This window comes from Notothenia coriiceps, unplaced genomic scaffold (assembly GCF_000735185.1).
Source record: "Notothenia coriiceps isolate Sejong01 unplaced genomic scaffold, NC01 NC01_scaffold00037246, whole genome shotgun sequence".
NCBI classification, from domain to species: Eukaryota; Metazoa; Chordata; class Actinopteri; order Perciformes; family Nototheniidae; genus Notothenia; species Notothenia coriiceps.
This window is the reverse complement of record NW_011369947.1, coordinates 23,539,746-23,553,521: the sequence shown is the minus strand read 5'-3', so window position 1 is coordinate 23,553,521 and position 13,776 is coordinate 23,539,746. Positions and strand designations below refer to the sequence as shown.

Genomic DNA, 13,776 nt, shown 5'->3' with positions numbered 1-13,776 from the left:
GTATGACAATACGACACCCTCTGTCCTTAGACCCTCACATCGTACAAGGAAAAACTTCCAGAGAAAACCCACAGTTTAAAGGGGACAATGGGAGAAACCTCAGGGAGAGCAACAGAGGAGGGATCCCTCTCCCAGGACGGAGAGACGTCTACTGCTACTGCTGCTTCTAGCAGTATAGAAGCATGATATACTGCTAATCTATACCTTTACTAAACAGGTGTGAAGCACTGCTTGTATTCATTTAAAACTTTTTAGAAGATTTGAGGCAGCTTATCAAATATTTTTGGTCATTAACACACCTCTTCGCATACGCAGATTTTCTTACTTTGATTTCACATTTATGTTTCATTTTGGACTTGAATGTAACTTGACCTTCCTGAACCAGGTGTCTATTTAGAGAGTGGGAATTATAGAGATAGAAAGTAAGAGGGAGAGAAAAACCTGTTTCATTAGCAGATTGAAGGAGCTGTGATGTGATGGCTGGTTGAGATGGCTACTTAAATGTGATAGGCCATTAGCCATTCATCCCTACTACACTATTAATGCAAAGTATAGAAGATGCAATCATGCAAATCACTCTTCGATCAGAGCCTTTCATAGGGGAATAACTGCTGACGGCGTGAAGGGAGAGGAGTATTCAGAAAGAGGTGGACAGTAGCAAAAGTCCTACATAAAGAGAAACACATGTAGTGAAGTACATTTTCTTCTTCTATCCCTGCTCTTCACAGTCTTACTCTACATCTCTCTTTGATCTTGCTTTTATATCAGCATCTGGTTTGTTCAATTTAAAGATGTCATGGGTGCAATGTCAGGGCATGAAGAGGGGGACTTAACCTTGAGTTTGGTTAGATGCTCAGTCTGTCTCTGCTCTTTCAGCTAGAACACCATACATATATTTGTGTATTAACAATATCAAAGAAGCAATACATCTAGTATATTAATAATGACTTGAGTCTTCGATATAAGCAATAACTCTTAGTATAACTGAGTCTTAGTTCATTTTGAGCCTTATAGGTCCCCTATTATACTCTTTTTCTACAAAATATTATAGGTCTCACATATACAAAACATGTCTTTGAAGTGTTTGGCCTGAAATACCAAACATATCATGCATTGTAGCATCCCATAAACCCCTCCGTGTCAGCCCTGCTCCAAAAGTGCTGATTCTCTGGCTGTAGCTATAAATGCAAATTAACTGCTTCTCGCCGCCCCTCTGTGGAAGTGTTTGGTTTAAAAAAAAAAACACAATGGTGCTCTAGGAGGAGTTCAGGTGANTTCGGACGAAAAGGCGTTGGCACGGCTGAAAAGACACGACGGTGCGGGACACACCAATCTAAGTAGGGCGTCTCGACACTCATCTTCGGCCTGACGGCCTGGCCGTCAGGCCGAAGATGAGTGTCGAGACGCCCTACTTAGATTGGTGTGTCCCGCACCGTCGTGTCTTTTCAGCCGTGCCAACGCCTTTTCGTCCGAAAACCCGCCGAAGGCAGTCGGCAAAATAAATCACTCTGATTGGCTGTTCAGCTAGCGAATCAGTGCATGAGAAGCAAAACGGAAGTGAGGGACCCAAACAAACTATTAAGAAGGCAAATCTGAGACTTCATTTAACTCCAACTCTCGAGACAGGTTCGGGAAAGCCCCATGAGCTTTTTGTTGTAGAGTGAAAATGGAACGCATTGTCGTATTGATATTCTGTAAAAACTGTGAAGTCCACTGAGACAAATGTAACATTTGAGATATTGGGCTATATAAATAAACATTGATTGATTGATAGATTATTGATTACTTGATCAGTAGAAATATAACCCAGCAAAAATCATTGTTTAAGTAATTTGTCAAGCAAGTTGTCCAATGAATGTTCTGCTTTTCCTGATCTTTAATCATAATAAACTGGTCAATTTATTGTTATTTAATCCTTTTTTATTGTTGTTTTAACTTTTGTGGAACAAAATACACCAATTTGGGCTTAGAAAATATATGTCTAGCGTTTTTTATAATCGTCTTTTATTTTATAGACCAAGTCCTTTGTAATTAATAAATGCTTGATTAAAAAAAATATGATAACTTCAGGCTCTATAAATTGTCTTATAAACTCATATTTAAACAACAGCAGGCACACTTCTAATGTTAACAACACGTGTTTTCAAACAGAACATAAGCGTTGGGAGATTGTAGAAAGAGTCTGTTTTCCTCTACCTCGGGCCATACTGTAGGAACATATTTGTGTGTTTGTGTTTCAGCAAAAGCCTGAATTGTTTTCCCATTTGGTTAGACAGATTCCAAAACCTCATACCACAAGGTCATAGATATCACACTCTATTCAAATGTGTATTCTCTCTGGGTTATGGCAAACTCATCTAACCCCCCCACCACAACCACCTTTATACTGCCTCCCGCCAGGCTGAATTTCCGTAATCTTCTGAATCAGCTGCCAATAGATTTCCCACAAGAGTTCACACTCTTATTGAACATCCAGAGGATAGAAAGGGGAGATACCCTCAACGCCAATGTGAATACACATATCACCATGCTGTGCCTTCACATTGGAAAAGGCCCGCAAAATTCACACTTACTGTACATATAAACGCACACACCCACATACACATACCGGCTAGGCTCTAGAGACCTCTGTTAATGGTGTTTGGATTCCAGGGGATCTGACAGGACCTTGGAGCAGAGGAAAGTTTAAATAGTGATTGCTTTGACGAAAGGAAAGATGACGCCAGAGAAGAAGGTAAGGCTGGATAGAGGAACGAAGTAAAGTAGGGAGGAAGGAAAATATAGATTCAGTAAACGCAGGAGGGTGAATGGAGCAAGGGACGAAAACAGAAAAAAAGAAAGTCGGGGGGTGAGAATGTATAAGCCTGAGCAAATAGTTATTACCAGTCTCTGAAGGGTGGCGGCGTGAGCTGAATAGACTGGGACTTGGAAACCACTGTTACCGGTGGTGATAGGGGACCGCTTCACAGCCCTGCAATCTGACAAAGGCTTAGTAGGTAATGGAAGCAGACCTCCGACGGCAAAAAAACATAAGAGTGTTAGCAAGCTATAAGAGCCGAGCATCAGATAAGTCCAAACCCTCTTTAGGTCTGACAAAGTAAACGTTTAAACGTCAGAGATATTTATCTCTTATGATTTGTCAAATGTGAACACCTGAAACTAAAGCCACAACCAGGGACTGTGGAATATTCATTTGAAGCACAGCAAACGGATGTGTGAGTGTTTTAAGAGTGTAACTTTGCCTAAAAGCCCAGGAACAGGCTGCTTAGAATAGCAAGCAACGGTTCTGCTTTTATTTTGGCAAGACAACCAACCACAGCTGCCGGGGCACAGTTTTGTCACTGACCTTGTTATTTGACCTCATAAAGGCAAGGCACAACTTAAAAAAGACGCATTATCTTAAAGTCAGGGGTTAGCTAATGTTAAACCAACCAAATGCCTAAAGGTAAACCAAACTGCACAGGCCAAATGCAAAGTTTAGGTACAGCAGAGAACTTGGCCTGGAGTTCATCTCTGAGGAGAGAAAAACCAGGAAATAAATGTAAGAGTAAAAGTAAGCAGTCACAAACAGTGAATGGAGGCACACCACATATGAATACAAATAGTTTTATCTTTCGATTTAGTTCAGTTTCTCAAAGACAGAAGAGGCCATTTTATACCAGTTGCGGCTGAAATGAAATTAGAAAGTTAAGTCAGATTTCCCATAGTTCCTGGGGGTTTCTGGTGAATGCATCATTCTGCTCCCAAACATTACATTTGAGGTTTGGCTTCTGATGGCCTGATCAGCACAGACGGGCCATAGATCATGGCTTGGGCAGCTTTGTGTTGACTCGAAGAAAGGGGGAGGTGAGTTTTCTTGGGTGTGTGTCTGCATTAGTGTCCTTGGTCGGTGAGGTCATAAGCATACATTGTACATGGATATGCAATGCAATGACATGTATTTATCATAATCACATCATGGTCCAGCAATCGGTAACACCAGCTCTTTATAAATAATAAGACCTAGTTAGTTTTAGATATATAGATGTAGAGTGTTCCTCAATTTAAATAAATAGTGCAACCTAATTTAATGAATCACTGATATAAAACTAGCTAGAATATACTTATTTTAGTAATGGATTCAAAAAAGTTAGGTTACTTCAATACAAGTTCCTTAGTCTGCAGTTCTGTTCCCAACCAGAGAAGTTGCTACCACGCAGCTTGCATGTGCAGGCTTTCCAGAGGCTAGACCCACACAAACACACACAAGCATATGCATACCAAAACAAAGACAATGAATAACAATCAGCTCGGTATTTGTCCCCAGGAGCTTCTAATACAAACCAGGTGCGCAACAATAGCGGTTAATAACTCCAATTTACTTTATAATTCAGGTCTCATTACAGAGTACTGTTTAAAATACCAATTTGAAATAGTGAATCAGCAACGCAGCAAAAATGTTTATCCCTAGAGACTAATACCCCACCTAAGCAATTCAAACAGACGCAAAGTCCCCTCCCTCCATTTTAGCATGCAGGCCTTTCTTTAGTATAAAAATGGCCTCAAAACCCTGGGTAATTTTCTTAATCTAGGCCTTATTCTCAACATTTGCATAAAAATGTTCACTTTTGAGGCTCCCCAAACAGAACACGGCTCTAATACGCAATTACTCTCCTCAATAGTGGCGGCTAATTACAGAGGTGTCAGAAAAACAGGTAGCAGAACAGAGAGGGGGGTCTCTGATACAATGGCTATAAGGTGCTAGTCCGCCACATGGGACCGAGTGGCTCAATGGAAAGCAGTAAATTCATTTAGGCTGGCTTCATTAAACCCTGTTCCTAGGGCCCTGCATCATGCCCTCCCCTTTGCTCTCCCACTCTCCCTGCTCTCATTTGTGGGGCAGCGGATGTGCTGTGGGTAAGAAGAAGGCGATCACACAAATGAGTGCAATACAAAGGGAATGGGGAACGCTGTAGGGAGTAAAGGAGGGGGAAACAAAGCAATGAGAAGAAGGGAAGAAAGAACAGCAGGAAAGGAAGGAAGGAAGGAAGAAAGGGAAAGGTTGTTTTCAATAAAGCAGCAAAGCAATTCAAAAAAAGAACAGGGTAATAATACATAAAGTGCTTGTGGGATAGAACAAGGGCATGAGGACATGTGCTCATTTGATGATAAAGAAATAAGGCATAAAAGGATGAGCATATACAAGAATAATTTTGAACATGGCTTTTGTTTTATTCATTTGACCCAGTCTTCCAAAAGCCATAGAGAGCAGATGAAGAGAAAATGACAGCTTTGTTTTTCAAACACTGGCGAAGGTCACCAGCATAGTGAAACAAGGGCAGTCGCGCCCCATGGTCTCTTTACCTTTTAGATTATACGGGCAACTTTCTGACCCCACGGTATGGATAACCATAATAAGCCTCAGCCCCTGCTGTGTACCACATGTAAGCCAAACATATTCACAAACAACAAATTCAACTTATGCATTGAAATCCTGACCAGTCTACTCACTCAAAAACCGAACTACTCATAAACCTTCCACCTCTGCATAGCTTCGTTAGACTCAATCCAACACCACTGGCTTTGATTTACACCATTTTGTGGGAAATGTAATAGGGAACTCTAAAAACACAATGTAAGTGTGTTGTAAAATGGACGTCATCGAGTAGAGATTTGCCATCTTATGCAAGGAAAGAATCCACTGTCTGAATGTAATTTGAAGTATTGGAGGCTTCCTTTAGCCATATAAAATGAGTGCTGATGCCCAATCTCTTCAACAGTCACCATCTTCAGTCCACTGCTTTGGTTATTTTGGTTGTGCAATTACACAACCTACTTGCTTTTTGACACGCTGATTCTAAGTGACTCAAATCACTTTTACACAGGACCCACACACCCAGCAACCTGGTGAACACACACTGCTCGCTGTAGACACCTCTCTCTAGCCGAGGCTCCCTAAGTGAGAGTCACACACACAGAGCCTTAGAGGACATAATTGATTAAGCTCACATTAAGCTTAAAAAAAAAAATTACAATATGCATTGGCAGATACCGTTTTGGCTACAGACCAAAGTATCCATGTACAAAGATATGCACAGAAACAAATAACCCGATTTGTTTGTCTGGTAGACAAACTGTAAACAGCAGGATTGACTGATACTGTATTAAATCTTCAGTAAAAGAAAAACAATGATTGTGTTGAGCAAGCAAGGAAGGGTTTTGCTAAATAAGTCAGACATTAGCGAAAAAAATACACTTGTCTTTTCTGAGAAAAAAAACTCCATGAAGTTAGGTCAGAAAACCATGTAATATGTTTCTGATGAAACAGATAAATCAAACAATCAGATTTCCTGCTCAATATTCCGAAATGTAACCTTCAGAGTGGAATTATTATGGAAAAAAATCCACAAGAACAAAGGAATTGGATAAAAGCTTACAAATCAGATCAAGTCTAAAAACAAAGACATACAATAGGATCAAGGGGAAAATCAAATGAGAGAAGATTACACTAAGCGCAGACCTTTCGGAAGATGCACAATCTACTCTGCATACATTTGGCATAATCCAATGGCAGGTTATAAATCATGGTCTCCATTGACTTATTCTTTTATCTGCTGGTCTGTTACTAACCTGAAGAAGTAATAACTTTCTGAGCATGACGGTAAACCTACATATGGGAAAAAACGAAATAACTGGAAAAACATGTTTGGTATAAATGGGACCAATAATGATGATGTCGAGGGCTAACAATGTTGTTAGCATGGATTTCAGCTCAGTTTCAGTGTAAGGCTCATGACTCATTTTATGAGATATTAGCGCTTCAAGGTCCTTGTCTAATGTGGTTCCACAGCTGTGAGATGCTGGGTTTCCCATACAATGATTACATTTGGACGTTCCACGAGGTAATTTAAACGCTGCTGAGATACATCAATGTTTCGAATTTAGAGTGATACTGTACTCTAATCTGGCATTTAAAAAGCAGTACTCCACATCAATGCTGAAATAATTCTATCAGAACCAGAACATGTGGCTAAAATGTCATATTAGCAAGGCTGACAGAAAATAAAAAACAGAAGAATTAAAGTAATAAAATCTAACAGTGTTCAACGCTGCCTCCTCACCAGACATGCATGTTCATTTTTGCTGTTTTCGCTACCTTGAGCTCTAATGTAGATATTTTGTTGCAAAACATTTCCACCATGACCTGCACTTAAGAACTGTTGGTGCTGCAAGTCCTTAGTCACTGAGAGAGGGTGATTAGAGTCAAAGAATACTTAAAGCCCCTTTTAAATACACCAGCTGTTTAGTTGTCACTGACAGCATATCACAAATAAAGTCTTATGACTTCCAGAAACGAAAGCAATCCAATCAAACTTAACACCTTAGAGCAGCAGAGTTGTGTGGCAAGCATAATGGATTGTAAAGCAACATCAACATATTTTTACTTTTTTATGTCACACATTTCCATAGGTTTTGACATACACAGGGCGGAGTAGTAGGCTGCTGGCCTTGAATCTGTCCCTGAATACAACAGCAGCTCTCACGCTGCTGTAGCCCATAAGCTCCAGCTGCTTGCTTTCATTGTGTCTCTGCGCCGCGCCACAATGTTCCTCCATCTCCGATACTTATCAACGCACTGGAGTTTGACGCTGCCATTACTCAAAATTAATAACCAAGGCAGCATGTTTATCATAGCACACTTTCACACCCAACCTGCCAGAAATAATCACTTCAGTGTTTGTGTGTGTGACAGGCAGAGAGGAAGAAAGAAAGAGGGAGAACAGGAGAAGAAACACAGAAAGACAATTGAAAGAGAGATGAAGTGTGAAAAACAGACAGAAGCAAAGGGAATAAGTGCCTGACGAAAGACATAACAGAGGGAAATGAACTGAAAATCTGATGCATACATACGTGTGCATTTGCCGTACCTAATCACTATGCCTCCATTACACCCCGTTGGTTTTCCCCGCACCTTTTCCTACCATCATGTCTGACAACAGGGCAACACTGGCTCTCCTTGTGTATTCACTCTGCTAAGCAGGACTGTAATCTCTGCTGACAGCCAATCTGCTCCAACAGCGCAGGCCTGAGTAAATAAAAAAATGTCGGGGGTTTTTAATTTACAAATCGTGTGACTGCCTGGCACAGTATGGCAATGAGCTCACCACTGGAGGGAGAGAAAACATACAGTGGTATATATGGTAGCGTTACTAACATTGTAGATCCTCTTGCTGTCTGTGTGAAAATACAGCATTAGAGAAAGAGAAGTGACAAGGAAAGGGGACGGCCCCTCAGTACCTCTGCTTGAATCTGGAGGGACAGGCGGTGGAGAAACAAGAAAAGGACAAATGACTGACAGTCGCTGGTTTGGGCTCCGGTGACATTTGTCGTGGCATTCAGAAAAAACCTCCAAGAAAACCAAAATAAAAAAAGAGAAGCAACCTAAAAAAGAGTGTGCTAGAGGAAAGCTATGTGTAGTGAGGTCATACAATAGATGTAGACACTTCATATTACCTGAGGGATTTTCTCACTTTCCCAAAGTCTCATGCTTTCTCTCACAGAGATTAATCTTTGTGCTGAACTCAGAGCTATGGGGGTCAGTTGGAGGATTCGTACCCAGCAGAAACCATAAGTATGTCCTTATACTTCTTCAGCAGCAACACTCAGCTGAAGGTAGTCCTTATTTGTGTCGAAAATGCTAAGAAAGGAATTAAGGATCTCTGAAACTACAAGCTCTTTTACCAAGGCCCCTTTTTATAAAACTGACAAATGAAAGATAACTTGTCAAAAAATCTTTAACTTTTTCCTGTTGAGTATAATGGCCTTTTATTATATTTTATTGTACATAATGTTCGTTGGTGACCAGCAATTAACCCCCTTGTTTTAACTTATTTCAGACTGTACATTTGTAGCATTTTCTGATATGATTTTTGAAACAGAAACAATAAGGTTTACAGCATTAAATAATAAGCGAATAACCTCCTTCTTCTTGTAGAGAGGTAAACATGATTTATCAGGACATTTAAAGTACTATAATTGCACCCGCATTTAAATGGCTGGAGGCTCAAAGGTGTCCAAGGTATTTTCAAATTCAAACCCATTGCTAATAACCAAATAACGCTAATGTAAAGTGTCAGCCGGTGTGCACAAAGGAAACCTGCTGGCCTGCAGTGAAAGCTTGTCCTAAAGTCCAGACACACAGCCGTGCACAAATACAGATTGAAGTTCTCTTAGGGTCGTCAACAAATATCTATTATTGTAAAAAGTATAAACATTAACCGGTAGGGAGTTTGCTACAGTAGCCTATCTTTTAGTTTGTATGCGTTAATTGTTATTGGAAATGTAACAGATTTCACACAAATGTAACTAAATAAAATGGTTAAATCATTTGGGCTTTATAGAATATCTGAATGTAAAGGTGTAATGCTCCTTTAATAGAATATTTTTGCCTGATTGGTCATACCTTGGTGAGCATACATTTGATGATTTGATCTTGAAGTGTAACTCCTTGACTTTACTTTGAGTAGGAGAAAATCACTTGGTAAATGTTCCTCAGTCTTTTAACTCTTCTCCCTCTTACTCGCTCTTCAGACTCTCAGAAACTTGACACATACAGGTCCTGATCATCTTCTTCACTTTGGCCAAGCAACCAACCGTCAATTGACATGTCGTTCATCATTATTATGTGTATCATGTACTTATACGTTTTCAGGGTTTAACACTTCTCCAGGCACTGTGGGATCTGCCAGCTGGCTGCGACAGAGGCTATTTGGAACAAGCTTCCAATGCAAACGCCTCCAAATACACACACCTCACAGTTGTAGAGAATTCGGAGAGAATGCTTCTCCAATTATTTCCCACATTATAAGCTCCTGAAAGTCAGAGAGGGCCCCCGGTCATCCCTCACGTAGTCCGATGACTTTGTGAGAGGGGACAAAAATGTAGGACAGACTATTTGGGCTGTGATTTGTGATGCTCATGTGTGATGGATATGCAGAGAATGTTGGCCCGAAGAAAAAAGGGTATGAATATTGATTCCCCGAATTAAATTAAGCTGCTGGAAAGACTAAGAGAAGAAGAAAGAGAGAGAAAAAGAGGGAAATACCAGGGTTTTTGGGAAAAGCTTCCAACAAGACGTAACTCAAAAGAAATGACTCACTTATTCCATGCATCTGCTTTCAGTGAAGACTACTGGCCGACTGACCAGAGCTTACTCACAAACACATACAGTACATACAGAAATAGACGGAGGGGAACACATAAATCTGCATGTCAACACAGGCTGTGTGAGGCAGGGTTAATGTTAGCAGAATAGATGCTGACTTTGACCAAAACCACTGAAGAGGCGTTACCGCAAACTTTATTGCAGCACACTCACACACATACAAACAGAAGGATACAATTCACATAAAATCCATGTTTAATCTCCTTATTTCTGGCAAATAATGTCCAATATAATAAAAACGTATTAGACAAATGAAAAATGATACTATTAAGTCAACAGTCTCCACTGGGCAAATAACTCTAGATATAAAAGAATCTCTACGCACAGACACAACAGAACAAACACGGAATAACAACTACACCATGGGCACAATATAAAAGCAAGACCATGTTCCTGCAATAGATACAAAAGTACACCAAGCAACAGAAAATGAAAGATAACCATTTCACTTTGACACTGTGTTTTCAACTTGGTTCTCAAAAGTGAGCGCCATCATTTTGCGCTGCTGTTCCACTTTGATCACGATACGCTCCCCGTTTTCAAATTCTATGATATTTGAAAAACACAATCACACATTGGTCTGCGATCATTGCTGAAAGAGAATACAGAAAAATAACAGGGCTAACAGTGGCCACCTGCAGCACATCACATCCTGTCTCCACAAGAAATGAGGGTGAACTCAAAATTGGCGTCCTACTGTCACAATCTGCCTGTCAGACTGTGACGATGGGAGCCCATAGTTGGTCGACATACCAGCTTTTCTTACACTGGGACGCTGTTTTTGGCCATTACTGAGGAAGATAAGGGGAGCCAGAGGACACAGGGTTTATTATTTTTATTTTATCTTACAGATAAAAGGAGAGCAGAAGAAAAAAAGAAGAAGAAGGGACGAAAAAATTACTGAAGTGCTTTACCTCCCAAGGAGCTCTATCTCTCAAATTGCACCTTGTGGGGGGACAAATTGATCCTGGAAATAAGGGGTCATTTCCTCCGCCTGTTTACCTGCTCGCAGCACACTGTCATCACTTTGAAACACGCTCACCAAAGCTGACCCAGCTGTGCCCTCGCTGAGTTAATGTTAGTCATTCTGGTCTTCACTGTGACAACAAGTGGGTGTGTGTTAGCTTTCCCAACAGCAGTGACCCTGATGACCTTTGAATCTTTGAACTTTAAGCCAAATAAAACAATTTAGCCTCTCTGCGGAGATACACTATCTTTTACTTACTACTTTTCAAACCAATATCAGATGAGGTACTTGAGTGTTGACATACTACAAAAGAAAAATTCAGATTTGATCAATTCTTATTTAGAATCACTCAGTGACTCAGACTCATCGAATCATGGTCCTAATTTGAGTACAAAATATATGTAAAAAAAAGAGATTGACAGAAAAACTAAATTGAAAATCCAAGTGTGTACAATCCAACCATCACATTCAACCGTCAACTCAATGTCTTGAAATCTTACCTCATCAAACAAAATCTCTCTCAAACGCAATGAGGTTAGTTACACTTAACCATGCCGTGAAGAGCCACAACCTGCATCCGCAGAGACTGGGGAGATGTGAACTTTTAAAGAGCTAATCTTAATTAAGAGTTTCTCTTGTCCTGGTTGAATATTAAATGTTTGAACACAGTATGGTACAATCATTAATGCCTGTTGTTTTATAGCTTATTTTTAACTCCTCCCATGCCTTTGTTGTATTTATTACAAAAACAAATTAAGTCATAATTCTGGTAACTTGACACATCGCTCTAAGGCTGTAGTTTGTAGTGGAAACACATTATCACAGTTTGGCAAGCTGCGGCTAAAGCACACACACACACACACACACACACACACACACACACACACACACACACACACACACACACACACACACACACACACACACACACACACACACACACACACACACACACACACACACACACACACACACACACAATAAATAAACACCCTCTCCTCTTCACTGCGCCGAACTGTGTGACTGTAAAGTGTAACAATAAAGCGGCTTATGACCGGACTGGAGGCTTTTATTTGCTCCTTGAGAAGCAAGTACACAATACACGCAAACACGCAGGTCTGCAGGTCCAGGAGGAAGGGCAATGGAAATGGCCCTCCGCTACTTTTGATGGATCTTTAAAGAAAATAAAACATACTCCTTTGGGGTGGGGTAGCATCAGAACAGCAAGCATGTAAGACTGTCCGCCTCGGCCTTTTACTCCCCTGCAGCCTCCGCTTAATACAAAAGCCAACAACACAGCAACTGTATGCTGCAACAAACACACAACACCCTAGCTTTACCTCACACACACACAGCATTTTCAATTCCAATATTCTCACAGGTGATCCAGACAAATCCAGTCAGACACACATACACCTTCAGCTCCTGAACCAATGCAGTAAATATCATTATGGCATCAATAAAAAGGATGTGCGCGCGTGTGTGTGTGTGTGTGTGTGTGTGTGTGTGTGTGTGTGTGTGTGTGTGTGTGTGTGTGTGTGTGTGTGTGTGTGTGTGTGTGTGTGTGTGTGTGTGTGTGTGTGAGTGATAAAGGGAAGAGGTTGATAACACCATGTGCTTTGGGGATTTCACCAAACTCCATTTTTTTGTATTGAAAGAAGGCGGGTAAGGTATTACCATAACCTTCCCACCATGTGACTGCTGTTTACTCAATAATGCAAGAAAATTGTCACACATGCACACCCAGACACACACACACCCTTTGTTGCTATGCGCCATGGTAAATTCAATATTGTGTTCACACTCCTAAGCCAGAGTGGGAGTACAGTCGGCAGAGAAGCCACAGCCTAAGCTGTAAATCAATAGATTAAATACAAATGTATGAATAAAACACAAGATAATAAATAAAAGAGGAGATGCTTTACTCTTGCACAGGTTCTTTACCGTTGCAGAGAAAAAGGGGGAAAGAAAGGAAAAAAGTTCTTGGTTGTCTTTTCAACTTGTGTTCAATATTCATACGGACATCCTTCCCTGTGCAAGAGTTTAAATGCCTGCATGAGGCCTGTATCCATTTATTACATTATGTATAATGTGTTTTTGAATGTATGCACAATATACCAGCATGTGTCCTGCAAATGAAATTACTATATATAAGAGTTTGATTATGAAGCATATAAATAATGAGCTCCAAATGTTGTTTGTGAGAGTGTCCGTGAGTAGAGCTATTAAAATCCTTAATTGACTAATAGATTAGTTGATTTAATTGAAAACTCATTCAAACTGTTTTTCAATTGGTCCTGCTTAGATTAAAAGTACCCTGTGGAGTTTTCCTTGAGAACAAACAACAGTCGTGGTTATATTCTTTGTTTTTCACCAAAACAATCCTCCTTGAAGCCTAGCAATGATGAATGTATTTTCCTTCTCATAACACATTTGCACATCTTTTTTTGTTATATTTAGAGACCACTATAGATTCATTCCATGTTTCGATCAGATAACAGCCTTCCCCCCTGCATTTGTCAATGTCACTGACACCAAGTGTTCAAGAGTCAAATAGTCTGAAAAAAAGGGGAATTATTTCAGAAGGATCTCAAAAAATGAGTGT

General features: G+C 40.3%; 2 protein-coding genes across 2 annotated transcripts in view; both read right to left on the bottom strand.

Annotated features, from left to right (window-relative positions):
- Nucleotides 1-13,776, bottom strand: part of otofa (otoferlin a) — a 934,066-nt gene that overhangs the window by 372,591 nt on the left and 547,699 nt on the right. The gene's annotated exons all lie outside the window — the stretch shown is intronic.
- The window catches only part of LOC104966084 (F-box/LRR-repeat protein 17-like), a 198,938-nt gene that overhangs the window by 127,705 nt on the left and 57,457 nt on the right, over nt 1-13,776 (bottom strand). The window lies entirely within an intron of this gene.